Genomic DNA, 18,711 nt, shown 5'->3' with positions numbered 1-18,711 from the left:
TCTTCTCAAATTAGTGTTTTCATTTTCATCCAGAAGTGGACTTGTTGGATCATATTGTTTTTTATTTTTAATTTTTTGAGGAACCTCCATGCTGTTTTCCATAGTGCATCGTCAATTTACACTCCTATGGTATCCAAGGCTTCCCTTTTCTCCACATTCTTGCCAATATTTGTTATTTCTTGTCTTTCTGGTATTAGCCATTCTGCCGGTGTGAGGCGATCTCCCATTGTGGTTTTTGGTTTGGATTTCCTTCATAAATAACTGATATTGAGCATCTTTTCATGTGTCTGTTGGCCATCTGTATATGTTTTTTTGGAAAAAGGTCTATTCAGGTCCTCTGCCCATTTTTTAATTGGATTGTTTAGAGTTTTTGGTGTTGAGGTATCTGACTTCATTATATTTTTTGGATATTAAACCCTTATTGGATATATCATTTGAAAATATCTTCCCCCATTCAGTAAGTTGTCCCTTTGGTTTCTTGATTGTTTTCTTTGCTGTGAAAAAACTTTTGGGGCACCTGGGTGACTCAGTCAGTTAAGCATTTGACTTCGGCTCAGGTCAAGATCTCACAGTTCGAGCCCAGCATGGGGCCCTGTGCTGACAGCTCAGAACCTGAGTCTGCTTCAGAATCTGTGTCTCCCTGTCTCTCCCTCTCTCACAAAATGAATAAACAGTAAATTTTTTTAAAAGCTTTTTAGTTTGATGTAACTCTGAGTATATGTCTTTGCTTTTGTTGTCTTTGCCTGAGGAGACAGATTTAAAACAATACTGTTAAGACCAATGTCCAAGAGTTTACTGCCTGTTTCTTTAATTTTGTGTTTCGCATTGCCTCCACCTATTATGAGCTCCTTGATACCAGAAATCATGTAATATTCATCTATATAATCTCAAATAAAACAATTAATAAATATCATTAAGTGCCAAAACATATATTCTCACAAAATAAATCCCATTTTATTGAATAATTTGCTAGATATAGTGAGCGATGCTATACCTCATGAAACATATTTATAAAGATAAACTACTGGAGAAATAAAATTAATATATGGGGGTCATATATACATCAAAAACAATTTAAAACACACTAAAATTATGTAATCCTAGTGATTACAAGGGAATTCCTAGGGAATCATAAAGGTGAATCAATGAAGGATGAGTCATTAAGAGTAATAGCAATGTAAATATATTTAGAACTTATTATATAACTGACAATACGCCAACTACTTTAAGTGCATTGTTTTGGTTAAACTTCGCAGTGACATTAAATAGCAGGTACTATTATTACTGCACATTACAGATGCAGGAAAATGAGTGTTGACAGTTTTATGAAAGATAACATAGCTAGTTTAGGAGAGAGGCAGATCTTGAGCCAAGAATGCCTGATTTTTCAAGACCCTATTTTTAACCATTGTTCACTAGTTTCGAAGAAGGTTTTGAAGTAATACGTGAGCTGAACCTCAAAATTATAAAGGATGGTAAGCAAGAAGAGAGAGATTTCTTTAAAAAACCATTTTGAATAACAAGAAATGGTGTTATGAAAGATCGGAGAAGTCAGGTTTGACTACAACAGAAAGCACAATTAGTAGATCAGAAATAAATGAGTCTGCTTAGTTAGAAACTAGCCATATTTAAACCAGATAATACTGAATATCAAAAGATTAAGTTCCTCTGTGTCTCTGATTTAGTCTTGACATAATGGGAAGTAATAGCATCATGCAGTGAAATATTTGGGACACTTAAGAAAATCTATAGTCAATATTATCATGTTGTCATGACACTCTAGACATTGATTCTGGATCTGACACCACCAAGTCAGGACACAAATATTCCAGCTCCAGAATTTTTGCCCAGAATTTTATATATATATATATATATATATATATATATATATATATATATATATATAGTCTGTAGCTGAAACTATTAGCTGCAGTCCCATGTTCATTTTCCTCTTTATCTTTAATATCAGAGCTCCAATTTTTATTCTTGTATGTTCCCCCATGTTTGCAGCTCAGTGTGATGATGAGATTACATTCTGACCTACAAAATGTAAGGGGCGCCTGGGTGGCTCAGTTGGTTGAGCCTCCCACTGTGGCCTTGAGGTTTGTAAGTTCCAACTCCTCATCGGCCTTGCTGCTGTCAGCATGGAGCCTGCTTGGGATCCTCTGTCCCCCTCTCTCTGCCCCTCCCCAGCTCATGCTGTCTGTTTTTCTCAAAAATAAATAAACATTAAAAAATAAAACACACGGGAAATACAATGTTGGACTTTGAGGAAATCTTGTAAAGAGAAGGCATGTACTCTTCCCTTTCTTTCTTTCTTTCTTTCTTTCTTTCTTTCTTTCTTTCTTTCTGAAAATCTGGCATTGTTGCTGCTTCACCAGCTTGTTATGAGGTGACCTTAAGAAACAATGGAAAAAATATACAGAGGATAGAGCAGATAGATATGAGCTGGATCCTTCACATCATTGAACAGTAGTCATACTAGCCCTGGATTGCCTACTTCTGGACTTTTTTTACATGAAGGGTAATTCACATTTAAGTTGCTTAAGTTAGTTTTTATTTTGCTTGAAGCTAATCAAATACATATATAGTACTGAAGGAGAAGGTTCATGCAATTGAAACTTTGTTTATACAGGAAATGCTGCATAATGCAAGCTGCTGCTTGGATAATTTTAGCATTACTGTTATGTGCATGGTTAATGGTTAAGATATTTTCATGATTATGTGGAAAATAGGAAAATGAAAAATGTAGTTGCACTCAGAACAGTTCAAAGGCATTTGAAAATTACCCTTATTTTGAAGATAATAGATAATGAAACTATGCACTGAGAGCTCTGGTTCCACTTTATGGTATTTTATTAAAAAAATACATCTGTTAATTGTTTATTACCTTTGGTTTTCACTCTTTAATTTCCACATCAATTCTGCTGATTATTTCTGTCCTGAAATATTTTACATTTGAAATTGTTTCCTTTAGAGTATTCCTTTATTGGCACCTGCAGCATTTATATTTTTTCCAAACATCAGACTCTAAATTAAGGCTAATTCACTTCATTATTTGCAAACAAAGCATCAGTTCTCTATGAATCCAGAATTAAAATGCTCTGGCTATTCTGAAAATATAGCATGAGTCCACCAGAATGCTTTTATTAGAACAGATGCCAGAATTCAAGTATATTCATATGTTGCCACATAATTTTGATTTGTTACCTTCCATTTAAGTTTCAGATTGTGTATACATAAAGCAGAATCTTTAAGTACATACAAAATCTTAGTTGAATATTTTAGAAGACACTGCAAACTCATCAAAGATGATTGAGCTGGAGAAAACTGCCTAGATGTTGGTTTTCCACAGATGTACTAAGAATCATTAGTACTAGGTTATGATGAGCTCAAAAACATTTCAACTTCTCAAAATATAAACATCACTGGTAATGACATGCAAATTACAGTAATGGTGGTAAAAAGTTTTAGCACCATCATAATATTCCATTTTAAAGTGAAAACATCTGTGAAATGCAGTAATTCATTTTCATCGCCTGATTTTGCAGAGATTATTTCTTTTTCCATAGGAACATCTATTTTCTAATGAGCAACAGCTAAAAAGCAAATAAAATTAATGATATCACTTTTTATGTTCTTTGTTTCAGAGTTGTAACCCTTTCATTTTTTTTTCAATTTCTTCTTTATGAGCAATGGGGGAAAAATCATAACAAAATTACATATTGGCTTTCAGTTTGGGATGGGACATAGAGGATCAGGACCAGAGGCATCTTAGCTTGCTTTTATCCTAGGCAATTTAGGATTGCCTTGCTCATGCAAAAATGACAGTTGGGACCCCCAAAATTCAGCTTAGCTCAGTAGGGTCATGGGTTTGACTTCTGAGTTTGGATATAGAACCATATTATAAGACAAAGAGCAATCCTATCCCCCAGGATATCCTCTTCCATATTTGCCCTTCCAAATTTCTATCTATAGGAGAAATCATGGGTAGTCTGAATCCTAAACTTTTGAGTTGTGATAACATTGATCAAAATTATTAAATAAAGGATAAAATTATCTTCCATTATTACTCTGCAGAATTCTAAGTAGATTTTGATCCATGGATATTTCCCTTTTTCTAACTGTAACTGTCTTTTCAAAAGTATTTTACTTTATTTTATTCATCATGGTAAGTGTATTCTTTCATCCCCATCCCATATTCCCCCCATTTCCCCCACCCACCTCCCCTCTGGTAACCATCAGTTTGTTCACTATAGTTAAAAGTCTGTTTCTTGGTTTGTCTCTGGGTATTTCTATCAGTGTATTCCAAAAGTCAGCATTTTATCTACCTCTGACAATAAATGAAGAAACCTATTTTGAGCATTTTATTTATACTCTACTGGAACACCTAAAGAAAACCACTATGAGGTATATTTACTTACAATGCAGAGACCACACAAAATTAATCCAAAAAAAGAGAAAAGATTGTGCTTTATTTCTTTGTTCTTCACAAGCTGTGCTTTTACTTCATAGGTCTCCTTCCTAAAACTTTGGGACCCACCTTTGAAATAATAAGGAATTCTATCAGCACTCATTGTGGCATTGTAAATATATTTCTTTAGCCTACCATGAACAAGAAGATAATGAGAGACAGTTCAGTTTTTCCTAAATATTAACAAAGAAAGTTATCCAGAAACTACAACTGTCATGTGTTTTCATTACAAGAAAAACTAGAGTTGAGTAAGTGAGAACACTAGTCATAGAAATGACATTTTGGAAGCACAGTGGTACAAACAGTCATCCCTGCTTAAGCAGCAGAGAGAGCATTTCTTCCTGGAGCACACTGTCCTGGCAGAGGTAATAAATTTCACCTTTGCATGTGTTGTCTGGGCAGGCTGCCACAAAGACATTTCCATTAAGTTCTGAGAAGGAAGAAGATCCTCTTGCCCTTTTTTTTTGGGGGGGGGGTTGCAAATATAACAATAGTAGAAATAAGTTTTAAGGAAATCCTTAAAACTTATACAAACTAGTTACCCAGAAAATTTTAAACATTATGTTGAACTTTGAAATGCACAGTAACTAACAATATAGTATACCAGAAGTTCTTTCTTATAGATGAGGAGATAGAAGCTTTTTGTGTCTGCAGGGATAGAATAGATTACATTCAATCAGGCAACAGGTCTGTAACTTTGGATATTTTTTAAAAGAATTAGTAAGTCATTACTTAAAAAAAAAGGTGGGACTCAGCCATAAAAAGAAATGAAATCTTGTGATTTACAATCACATGGATGGAGCTAGAGAGTATTATGCTACATGAAATAAGTCAATCAAAGGAAGACAAATACCACATGATTTCACTCATATGTAGATTTTAAGAATCAAAACCAATGAACAAAAGGGAAAAAAAGGAGAAAGAGAGGCAAACCAAGAAATAGACTCTTAACCATAGAGAACAAACTGATGGTTACCAAAGAAAGGGGAGGTGGGTGTGGGGAGGATGGGTTAAATAGGTGATGGGGAGTAAGGAATGAATTTGTGATGAGCACCGGGTTTTGTATGAAAGTGTTAAATCACTATATTGTACTCCTGATACTAATATTACATTGTATGTTAACTAACTAGAATGTAAGTAAAAACTTAAAAACTAAAACTGGGAAATTTCTGCAGGGATTATTATTTTTAGTTAAAAAAAGAACTATCATAGAAACAGATTACTAGGGGTTGTTGGGGGTGGAATGATGTTAGTCAAAGAGTACAAACTTCCAGTTATGAGATTAATAAGTTCTTGTGATCTAATGTGCAGCATGATGATGATAGCTAATAATGTTGCCTTATATATTTAAAGGTGCTTAAAGGGTAAATATTAAATGTTTTCACTACAAAAAGGAAATGTAATTATGTGACCGGATGGAAGTGCTAGCTAATGCTATGGTAGCAATCATTTTGCAATATATGTTTATCAAACCAACAGGTTGTACACGTCAAGCTTACAACAACAATATTAAAAGGAGCTAGTTTCAAGGTATATTCCTAGAGGATGCTTAGGTCGAATATTTGCGTCCACCCCAAAATCTACATGTTGAAATCCTAACCCCCAAGATGGTAGTTGTAGGAGGTAGAGCATTTGGGAGCTGATCAGCTCACAAGGGCAGAGCCCTCATGAATGAGATTAACGTTCTTAGAAAAGAGAACAGAGGGAGTTCTTTTGCTGTGAGGTTACATAGAAGTAAAGACAGCCTTCCAGGCAGAGAGCCCTCAGGCGACATCAAATCTGCCAAATCTGCAGGTGCCATGGTTTTCACTTCTAACCTCCAGAACTGGTGAGAAATAAGTATTTGTTGTTTTTAAACCACCTACTTTGCAGTATTTTTGTTAGAACAAAAATGTTTGTGATAACAACCCAAATGTACTAAGACAAGGACAGATTTCATTTAGAAAGAAAACAGATGTTTTTAAATATGTACAGAGCAAGTGGAACAGTACAACATTTTATCAAAAGATTAGACATGTTAAACTCCACACACATACACAAACCACAACTAAAAATTTCGATATTAGTGGATGTTACCAACTTTTAAAAATCTTTTACTTCTAAATTATTTTGTGGTGTATATCCAGAAATAAAGGTAGATATTATAAGACTGGGGTAATTTCTAGAAATACATACATTTGCAATTTCCCTTATGCTCCTGAATGCAAAAATAATTTTTAGAGAATATATGCAGGCTAACTAAAGTAGTAAGAAAACTGTCTACATGGGTGCTGTGATTCATTTATTATAGTTAGTTTGCTATAAGCAAATTACAGTGAGAAGGTGTTAATTAAAATATTTACTTAATATAAATAAAAGTGATGAAACACTCTTTGGTATAATATGACACAATATTTAATTTTATCCAAATATTTTTATAAAGTTTAGTTTTCTCTTGTCTTGCCTCTTTGGCTGGTTAGATGAATTTTTAATTAAAAAATATTTTTATTTCTAAATTACTTGTTAGAAACTGATGAACTGGATATAACTTCTGCTTGCACTCATGAGTGATTAACCACTTTAGGAATTAGTGTCCCCCTCCATAAACAAATAGCAAACTAGATAAAATATATGAAGCAATAATTTGGTAATTTTAGACAAAGACACTATAAGAGTATCATACCTGAGAAAGAGAAACAGATTGGATGCTACACTTCCCTAACTTATTGCCTGGAGGTAGTTTCCAGACCCCAGTGCAATTAGAGAGAATAAAACACAGTCCTGGGGTTTCACCTGGGTTGAGGAGAAAGAGATCAGAATTCAGAGATGCTGAGAATTTGTGTGACAAAGTAAAAAGAAGACAATGCCACACAGTGAAAGAGCTCTAGAAATCTTCCAGAGGGGTTGCTGAAGATGTTGGCTGAGCACTGATGTAAACAGTTGAGAGAGGAAACCCTCAAGATGGACAGAGAACCACCAGAAAGCAGTAGGATGAGCAAATCTCAGAGATCCAACAAGGCTGAGGATCATCTGTGTTCGTAGAGTATAAGGATCTTTAAATATGGGGCGTGGAGTAGAGCCTCAGGAATATGCCTTCAGAAAGGGGTTAAAATGACCCAGAATAAAAGCTGCCTTGGAACCACTATTAAAATAAAAACAAAAACTTTAAAACGAAGCCTCATAAAGACCAAACACATCTGCAAGTAATTGAACCATGTACTAGAATATAACTTAATGCTCATCAAAGGAATATAGCAGATCCCTTTCAGTCAAAAATGTTAACTTTCAGTCAATACCTGGAATCCAGTAAAACACTGTCAACATCAAAAAAGAAAGATATGACTCATGTCCAGAAATAAAAGTAATAGCAATCAGTGGAAATAAGGCAAAAATTGTGAGGAAGATGAGATGAGTAGACATAATAAATCTTGTAAATAGATTCAAAGATGTAAAGGAAAATATATACATAATTGAGAAGAAATGGAAGGCATTAAAAAGACCAAATATAATTTTTAGAGATGAAAATGAGAATATCTGAAATGAGAGAGACTTTATATGGTATCAAAAAGAACATTAGATGCTTGCAGAAGAAGAAACCAGTGAACCTGGAGGAATAGCAATAGAATTTATATACAAATGGAGCAGGACAAGAAAAAGACTAAACATAAATGGATATAGATTCTGTGGCCAGTAGAATACCAAGAGAAAGATATACATGTAACTGGACTATTAGAAGGAGAAAGGGGAGAGGGAAAAGGTAGTAAGTTTCTTAAAAAAATAGTGCCCAGAAGTTTTCCAAATATGTTGGAATCTATATCCTACAGACCTAAAAAAGTCAACTAAATCCAAGCAGAGGAAAAATAAAGAAAACCACATAAATATACATCATAATAAAATTACTAAAAAAAATAGAGACAAAAAATACATACTGGAATATATCCAGGGTAGAAGACACAAAACGCTTCAAAAATGGAAAATATGTGGGAAAATGTAATAGATGTATTTTATGTTAAATCTACTTTAAAGATAATTGAGAAAATAGTATAATATGACATTTATAACATGTATAGAATGAAAATGCATGAAAACTATAAAAGAATATTTGGAGTGGAAATGTAAGTATATGCTGTATTTCTAAAACTATACATGAAGTTGTGGGTAGATTGAAAAATTACAGATGTGTATTATAAAACTCAGAGCAAACACTGAAAAAATATCTAAAAAACCAAGAGTAATGATGAAATTGATCATTAAAAAATATAATTCAAAATTAGTCAAGGAAAGAGGAAAGAAGAAACAAAAAAACGCAAATAGAAAACAAGTAGCAAGATTGCAGATTTAAACCCAGACATACAATAATTACTAAATCGGATTATATAAACATGGAAATAAAACGTTAAAGATTGTCTACTAGTTTAAAATTCAATACCGACTGTATCTTCTATGCAAGATTTGCAATTTTATAAAACGACAAAGATGAATTAAAAGTTGAAGCATGGAAAAGTATTAAATTCATTCCTAATCCAAAGAAAGTTGGTGTTGTTATGTTAGTATTAGAGAAGTTAACTTACCAAACATGTAATACTCATGGGGATGAAAAAGGACATCTCACAATAAAAAAAGGGACTAATTTAACAAGAAGACAAACCTAAATCTGTATGAACATAGCAGAATTAAGATAAATGAAGGAACACCTGAAAGAACTGAAAGGAAAAATAGATAAATCCAAAGTATAGTTATAGTTATAAACATTTCTTTCTTAAAATTGGAAGGGCAAATAGACATATATAAATAAGAGTGTGAAAGACCTGAAGAACAATAAAATCCAGCTTGTTCTAATTGACATTTAGGACACTTGTAGTATATCCAGCTAACATTCTTTTCAAACATATATGGAACTAGAACCATATTCTGGGCCATAATGGAAACCTCAGCTTCGAAGGATTGAAATCATAGCATTCATTCTGATTACAATGGAATTAAACTAAAAATCTGTAATGAATACTTATCTGGAAAATCCCCTAAATGTGAAAATTAAAAGATGTAGTTTTAAATGAAAAAGAAATCACAAGAGATATTAGAGGTATAATTAGATAACTTCGTATGTAAAAAAAAATCATTTCAGAATTTGTAAAACAAATAAATCACTGCTTTGAAAGATATAAAGATAACTATAACATGAACTGCTTATATTAGGAAAGAAGAAAGGGTTGGGATCTACCTATTTTCTTATGAACATAGGAAAAGATAAACAAGTTGAGCAATGAAACCAATAACATATTATTGATTGTAACACAGAGTGTGAAATAAATGTATGAGTCTATCCTGATATAAATAAACAATAGACTCAATGACTAATGAGAGAGAGAAAGAAAAATCTTCCTTAGAAAAGATTTCCAAATAATATATCTGGATAGTCTTCTTTCCAGGAGATTAAACTTAATCATGTTCCCTACTCCCCATGCCACCTGAGTGGGGCTTGACTTGGTGATTCACTTTGAAAGAATGGAGTATGGAAACAGAAAGACAGTAACTTTGAAGTGAATAGACTTGGCAGATATATCTTAACACTCCTTAATCACATGATAAAGGTTAACATCACTGGTGGTGTCATTCATGTTGACATTTTTGTATCTCTCTGATATTATGTGATGAGAAGAGCAACTTAACCTCTGTGATCTTCTTCCCTCAAACCTGTAAACTCTGTCTAAACATAAAAATATCATCAGAGAAACACAAATAAAGATATTTTACAAAATAACTGACTAAAGTGGCTTCAAAACAGTCAAGATCATGAGAAATATGGAAAGACAAAGAAATCGTTACAGACCTGAGGAGACTAAGGAAACATGAATAAATGCAATGTGGCATCCTGACTCGGATCCTGTAAGAAAAATGACATTACATTTGAAACTGGTAAAATCCAAAAATGTTTGGAGTTTAGTTAATAGTAATGACCCAGTGTGATCTCTTAGCTTTAACAAAGATACCACAGTAATGAAAGATCTTAATATTAGGGGCTGCTGAATAAAGACATGGGGGGGGCAGTCTTTACAGTCTTTTCTAAATCTAAAATATTCCAAATAAAACATTTATTTTTAAAAAGAAAACCATTAGGTTATATTATCATAAGACACAGGTTATTAGGCCAAAGAATATTACCAAAGATAATAAGCTCATTTCTTATTTATAAAGGAGACATTTAATTGAGAGAACATAATCCTAAGTGTTCTTGCACTTTAAATAATAGAGTTCAAAATACGTGGAGCAAAACCTGTTAGAACTAAAAGGAGAAATAGACAAATTCACAATTATATTCAAAGATTTAATAATTCTAGCTTACTAATTGATAGAAAAAGTAGGAAATCAATAAAGATGCAGAATACTTGAATAACTGTCAAAAATTTTACCAATGAATAAATCACTTTTGAGACTCTTACAGCAACACCTTGCACCTTGATGGGAAAACAGAAAAGGCTGAAGATGCTTTTTAGAGAAAGGTTGTTCGAGTTCTGTCGTATTTAGCTGTATAAGAACCCCAGAAAGAATTTGATATAGTTTGCATGAAATTTAGGTTGCAAACTATAATTTGGAATATGGGAACCTAATATCCAATTTATGTCTAAAAAGAGTTCAGGAAAGAGCATGGCCAAAGTGGCCTCTGAAGTGGGGTGAAGTGCTGGAATAACAGTCTGTGGCTTCATTCCTGAAGACCAGAAATAGGTTCTACAGATAAGAACTAGTCTGGGTTGTTTTAAAAGGATCTCATCCAAGACTGACAGGTGACATCAGCAGAAAGAAACTAGAATTTACTATTGTGCATAGAATCTGAGATGGAAATGGTACGAATTAGGCAACAAGATGAAAAGCAGAGTCCAAGCTACGTGTTACTTGGGAACCTTTCCAGTGGGGAAATGTTTGAGGAAATGACAAGAACACTTCTGTTGGTTTGCAATCTCAGAAGTTCCCCAGGTGAAATCTGAAACTGACCCCCATATACTGAGAGCAAGGAAAGACTGGAGAAGAGAGCAAACCACTCCAGACTGGTAGGCAGCAGGTTTAAGAAACCAAATGAGGTATGTCTTGGATGGCTACAAGGTGAGTAGATCTCCATACCCACCCACCAGAATCTCGAGTTTATAGAGAGACCTTACCTACGTTTAGTCAAATATACTGCCCAGATAGTATAAACAGCATATTGTTCTCTCAAGAGTGCATCCTCAAATAGCTCTGGCTATGGGAATGTTGGGTGGAAAGTATATTCCAAAGACTAGGAGTAGAGAAGAACATACAATTGCCTGGGTCGAGCTCACAGGTCAATTGGCACATACATCATCTGGATGAACTGCCCCAACAACCCCACATGAGAAAGCATTAGTTTTGTATACCATCCCATCACACGGAGTCAACAACACACCATAGTAATATCAGTCAAGGAAAGTTTTCTTGCCTCTTAGTTCTTCATTGACCCACCCATCTTTGACCACAAAACTATTCCTTTTGTCATTCATTTTAACATTCCTGATAATCAGAAATCAAGATGAATTATTCAAAATTTTAACAAGACTCAGATGCCACCACTGTTCACAATATAAGCATCTACTTCATGCTTCTTATGCCTAACAGAATAAAACAGCTTTGATGAACTTTGAAAATATTATCTTCAATCTCCTAAGAAATAAAAACATGCTGAAAAAATGATAAAACTGCAAAATCAAGAAGTACCCAAATCGTCTTTTAAGACAAGAGGGAACAGACTATGATGATTAGAAAAAGTAAACCATGAAGCTGGTGAAGCTTTAGATATGGGAGCTTCACTTGACTTCACTTGGGCTTCACTTGAGAGGTTACTCCCAAGTCTAGTTCTATTCTCTTCCATAGATAACAGGAGAGAGTGGAATCTCCACATAAGTGTCAGAGGTTTGTGGCTGTCTTGGACAAAGAAAGTGCCTGGTAAACTATATGAATTGCTTTCATATCTGCCTGGTTTTCAACCGCCACCTCCCTGCTTCCTATTAGCACCCATTTCCACTGACATCCATATCTATGGGAAAGGAGTTGAGGACCTAGCCCCATTGGCCCAATTTCTTCAAAAACAGATGTATGGGCTAGGCCAAAAGAAGCACATTCAGAATAAAAGCTGGAAGTGTAGGTTAGGAATGTAGCATTGTGAAAAACAAATTCTGATGCTATTGTTTTTCCTAAACTGACTTTAATGTAAAAACAAAAAACAAAAACAAAAAAAAAATAAAGCTAGAAGAAAACGTGGTACTTATTTTCTCTTCTCTCTATAGAATATATTACAAAATAGTTGACATGAGAAGAGATAATCAAATTATAAAAAATCAACAATTTTAGGATAAAGGTACTCTGGTACTCTAAGTTTATGTCAGGTGTAATAAATTATAAGAATATTAATATATTTGTGTTTTGTTGTTATTTATTTTTCCAGTTTTTTTATAAAGCTTTTTTAAAGTTTATTTCTTTGAGAGAGAGAGAGAGAGAGAGAGAGAGAGAGCACACAAGCAGAGTAGGGGAAGAGAGAGGGAATGAGAGAGAATCCCAAACAGGCTCCACACTAACAGCATAAAGTCCAAAGTGGGACTTGATTTCATGAATTCATGAGATCATGACCTGAGCCAAAATCAAGAGTTGGACACTTGATAATGAGAAACTAAGCTACCCAAGCACTCCTACTTTTTCCAGTTTTTTTTTAATTTGTAATTTGGTTTTAACTTATTTTTATTTTAAATATTCACTCATATAGTTAATTTTGCTCATTTTTTTATTATTCATCTTAAAAAGAGTTTTCAAAATGATATAATTTTATGGTCCCATATAGCTAGGTCCTAAGGGAAACGAAGATGAAAAATATAGAGTTGCACTACACTTAGAAAAAAATGAGTCAATCATCACTGGAATTATACAAATTAGTGACTGATAAAAATAACACCCACATTGGGGTGCTTGGGTGGCTCAGTCAGGTAAGCATCCTACTCTTGATCTCAGCTCAGGTCTTGATCTCAGGGTCATGAGTTCAAGCCTATGTTGGTCTCCATGCTGGGGGTAAAGCCTACTTAAAAATGCAATATTTGGGGCACCTGGGTGGTTCAGTCGGTTAAACATTTCACTCTTGGTTTCAGCCCAGGTCATGCATGATCTCATGGTTCATGGGTTTGGTTCCTGGTGTCAGAGCAGAACCTGCTTGGGATTCTCTCTCCCTCTCTCTCTCTGCCCCTTCTCTGCTCTTGCTCTCTCTCACTCTCTCCCTCTCTCAAAATAAATAAATAAAATTTAAAAAAATGAGTATATTTCTAAAAAACAATAACACCTACATTTCCATATTATCCTTGTGTAAGATCATCTGAATGAGCAGGTGAAATTCATCCCAGTTGTATCATTAAGTTGCAAACTTGTTCAAGAGAAGGCTCCATAGTTGCATGGTAGAGAGTATTTATAATAAGCATACCCATGGAGATGATTATAATGGAAGTTAGATGTTAGGCTAGTTTTCCCACATTCGTGCACTGGAAATTTTGAAAGAAGCTTGATATATAATTGTGTGTGTGTGTGTGTGTGTGTGTGTGTGTGTGTGTGTGTGTATAGTGTGTGTGTACTCCAGCCATACTGTCCTTTTAGTTTCTGAATCCCACTAAGTTTGCATCTACCTCAGGACCTTTGCTTTTGCTCTGCTTGAAAATTTTTACAGCAAATCTTTGCATAAGTGGCTCCCTCATGTTGTTCAAGTGTCATTGCACTTCTTACCTTTCAGAGAGGCTTTTCTTATAATACAAACCAAAAGTGGTGTTTTCTACCACCAACAATTGTCTATTCTCTTTCATTGTGTTATTTTGCCCTTAGAACTCCTTATCTGAAAATGTCTTTCTTTTTTATTATTTATATCTCATCTTCTATACCTCAATGGTCCTGTACAGAGACACTAACTACTTGTGACTTTAAATTTTATAAATTAAATAAAATTTAAAATATAATTCTTTGATCGGTCACATTACCCACATTAAATCGAAATTTAAGATTCTTCTGCTTTAATATCTAAATGTGGGGTAGTGGATACCATATCAAACAGACTGTTTCTGTTACTGCAGAAATTTCAAGTGGGGAATGATGCTGTATCATGAAAGCATCAAGAAATAAGTCTTTGCCAATTATTTCACAGTCATATGTGTAGAGTCTGAACAAGTTCTAGGCACACAGAAAGTATTCCATTAGTTTTTGTTGAATAGATTGTTAAGTAAAATCCATCACACTTTAGCTTCCTCCAAGAACAAGAAACTGAACTATTTTGCAAATTAGCAAATATCAGAAAAACACAAAAACTATTACAAATGTGAAAGATATTTCAGGTCCTAGGTAAACATTTAAATTTCAAAAAATCAATCCATTATTCTCTTGTTCTTTCTTTCTTTCTTTCTCAAAGTGACGTTTGTAAGGAAACGGGGCAATTATAGAAATTTTCTATTTTCTATTCCCTAAAAGATATAAGAAAATGCTGCATCCATAAAAAGAGAGAAAGCAGTTATGGAGAAAAATCAACTTAAGATAAAAAGTAATTACATGTAAATGGAAAACTTGATTGGTAAATGCAAGTCCTTGATTGAAGCAGTAAATAGTAGACTGATTGGTACAGAAAACTGAAAAACAAAAGTAGAACACATTCGCCTATGGCTAAAAAAAAAAAGCACTGGAAGTTAAACTTGTATAAATTTATATGACGAACGTATCTAGGAGATCCTATCTATATGTAATAAGAAATAGATGGTAGAATAGAATGGAGGTGATAATTTAAAATGTCAATTAACAATAGAAGGAACTCTTGATCTGAAGGAAAATCTGAGTCTTCAGATAGAGTTCCAGATAGAAATTAACTTAACAGAGATAAACAAGTTGTTAAAAAAATGAATTTCAAAGAAAGTTGCAAAAAGTTCGAAAGCTTACACCCCTATACTCTAGTCCAACATGCTCCCCAAATACTTTTTTTTTAATTTTTTTTTCAACGTTTATTTATTTTTTTGGGGGACAGAGAGAGACAGAGCATGAACGGGGGAGGGGCAGAGAGAGAGGGAGACACAGAATCGGAAACAGGCTCCAGGCTCTGAGCCATCAGCCCAGAGCCTGACGCGGGGCTCGAACTCATGGACCGCAAGATCGTGACCTGGCTGAAGTTGGACGCTTAACCGACTGCGCCACCCAGGCGCTCCCTCCCCCAAATACATTTTATGCACACGCACAAAAAATAAGACTCTTCTGTCGCAATAAATAAATGAGCAAATAGAGAAACATCTCTAGAGATTTCTTTTGGTGGGAAGGATACCAAGGAGTTGAATGGTGAGAATTATGCAAAGCGATGCTATATCCATTCAATTACAGTCCTTTACAATAACAATTTTAAATCGAGCTTTGGCTACCACCCTGTTTGAGACTTCCAGACAAAGTGAGTTGCTAATTCTATTAAGGACCCAAGAAGGATCAACAATGGCAATAGCACAGATTCCACTCTACTGGAGTGTTTGGGTATAGGTGGATATGTATGGGACTGTGTTTCTGATCTCTGTCAGACTGCTCATTGTTCAAAAAGGGTAAGGAAATTAAGGGTTTTGATTATTTTATCAAAAGGCAGTCACCCGAAGTATTTTCAGAATGGCTTTTAATGTTTCATAATGCTCTACTTTTATATAAGAAGATTGGGCATGTGTAACAAGCCTGATAGCTGCCATAATCAATGGTTTGTAGTATTAGACCCTACGGTTGAAGTTTCAAATATTTAATTTAAGAATTTATACTCCGTTATAACCTTCACGAAAGAAGACTTTCATAGACCAGGGCATCTGTGTAGCCAGGCCAATTGTTTCTTCTCCCAATTAGACAATAGGCAAGAAAGAGGAAGATGAACCCAAAACCAACAAACAGATACAATGACAAACTTCCAGGGCACCTGGGTGGCTTGGTCGGTTAAGCGGCTCATGTTGGCTCCGGTCATGATCTCAGGGTTGGTGAGTTCGAGCCCCACGTCGGGCTCTGTGCTGACAGCTCAGAGCCTGGAGCCTGCTTCGGATTCTGTGTCTCCCTCTCTCTGTCTCCCTCTCTCTATGCCCTTCCCCCACTGGCACTCTGTGCCTCTTGAAAATAAACAAATGTTAAAAAAAAAAATGACAGAAACTTCCTACTGCCTCTTTTATCATTTAAGGAAAATGTATTATTATATCCTTTAAGGAGAAATCCAGAGGCAGAGTGACTCATTTGGTGACTAAACTCTTTTATCATGGATCCAGGATTTTTCTGTCCTGCCATTGTCAGATTTGACCCCAGGCCAGCTCCTTTTATAGTACTAAAATTCCTGAGGCTTCAGGCATCATTTACCGACACAAAAGCATTCATTGAAGGAAAAGGGGCTATATATTCCTGTATGTGTTCCTTTTTATGAGTCTGGAAACCTTTTCCAGAAGCACCCAGTAAGTGTCCTCTTTTATCTAATTCACTGGAATTGTATCACATTCTAATTTCTAAAGCAATCATTGGCAAGGGAAATGAGATCCCAGGATAGTCTTCACCTCTCCACTGGAAATAGTTACTCAAACCTGTTTACCTGTAAAAGTCTGTGATTTAATTAAAGAGAAAGAAGGAGGTTGGTGTTGAGTAGGCAACTAACAGTGCTGCTATACTACCCAAACCCTGAAACTAGTTTCAATCATTAATGGTGCTTGTAACAAAAAAGCTGCATAGCCAAATGAAGTGTTCTGAAAAGTTATTGTGTTTTTGCACAGTAGCTGCTAGTGTGGTCTCATCTCTGCCAGTTGAGTATTGATAAACAGTAGCTAGGCTATAGTTGTTTTGGCCTTCTGTGAGCGTAATGGCATATGGCAGCTCTACAGGGCAAAGAGGACAGGAAATTGCTATTTATAGCCTCAAGTAGAGAGACAGGTTGTAATGCCAAGAATTTGTAGGTCTCTGGAGTTGAGATAGCCTCCACTTTTCTGACAGATAACACCATGTGGGGCAGAACCAATCTATTGGTCCCATGAGGCTGATCAAGTTAGTCTCACTATAGATTCAATAGTGAATTTCGAAACTAAGATGGATTTGGGTTGAGAGCAGAATTTACATTTCAGAGAGAATCATTCTTCCAGCAAAATGATGGTTGAACTGTATAGGTGAGAAGTTGGAGTGAAGATTTTTGTTGTTATAAGAGCAAATCAATAAAATTATTGACTAAAATAATATGTATGTATATACGTGTTTATGTATGTATATGTGTTCACACAAGCATATTTATATATGTATGTGTATACATCTTTTGTATGGGTCAAAGAGTAGTTCAAGGTCATAGTCTTTCCGTTTGCTATCTATAAATACAGTGCAAGTTCTGTAGACTCAAGCCTATTTAATAATGTACTCCAGGGTATAGAAAGTCAGCCTGTGACTCCCTTCATGAGTATTGGCCTGAACTCATCTCATGCATTATTTGATACATATAGTACAAAGGAAAAATACACTATTTATTTGAAAACATTACCTAAATACTTTTTAGAGGAAAAAAATTGTTGAATTTAGCAGTATAACCTAAAGTAATAAGTAAAATCAGTTTACATAACAAAAGACTAAATTGTTGGAAAGTTCTGCTCTGCTCTCCTTCAAAAACAGCTTAAGTAATGTTGGACCTATTTTCCATTATAAAGATGAAATGGAAGCTTAATTTTCAAAATTTGATTATATTTTGTTCCCTAGCATTTAACAATAATAAAAGAGTCACTATGAGTGTCAGATTTATGCTTTTGATTTCTATTGCTCTTTTTTTGTTTCTATTTCTTATGCAAAAGAGTAAGCTAATTAGATGCTATCTTTGACCCTTTACCCTTAAATCCTTTATGCACTTTACAGAGGTATTGTGAATGTAAGAAATCATTTGGGTATGACTTGGGCCTTTAACTGTTGTCATGAGAAAAAAATATCAAATGATTATTCTGAGTCATTTATTTATGTTCCACTAATAGACACTGAAAAGAATAGAAACAATTGCAATCTACAGAAAAATGGTATACTATTCAGCATATACACACTAAATACATAGAAGTCATTTGGAGAAAGTTATCATTTAATTAACTGCCGCTTTATCACTGTTATTTTTTTGTAAATGGAAAATATTAAAAATGCATCAAGCAGATAATTCAAGAACAATGAAAAAAAAGAAATTTATCTGAAATGACACAAATAGTCTGAATATAATACATACTTAAATATTA

Source organism: Felis catus, chromosome C1 (genome assembly GCF_018350175.1).
Source record: "Felis catus isolate Fca126 chromosome C1, F.catus_Fca126_mat1.0, whole genome shotgun sequence".
Classification (NCBI taxonomy): domain Eukaryota; kingdom Metazoa; phylum Chordata; class Mammalia; order Carnivora; family Felidae; genus Felis; species Felis catus.
Note: the sequence above shows the minus strand (reverse complement) of the source record.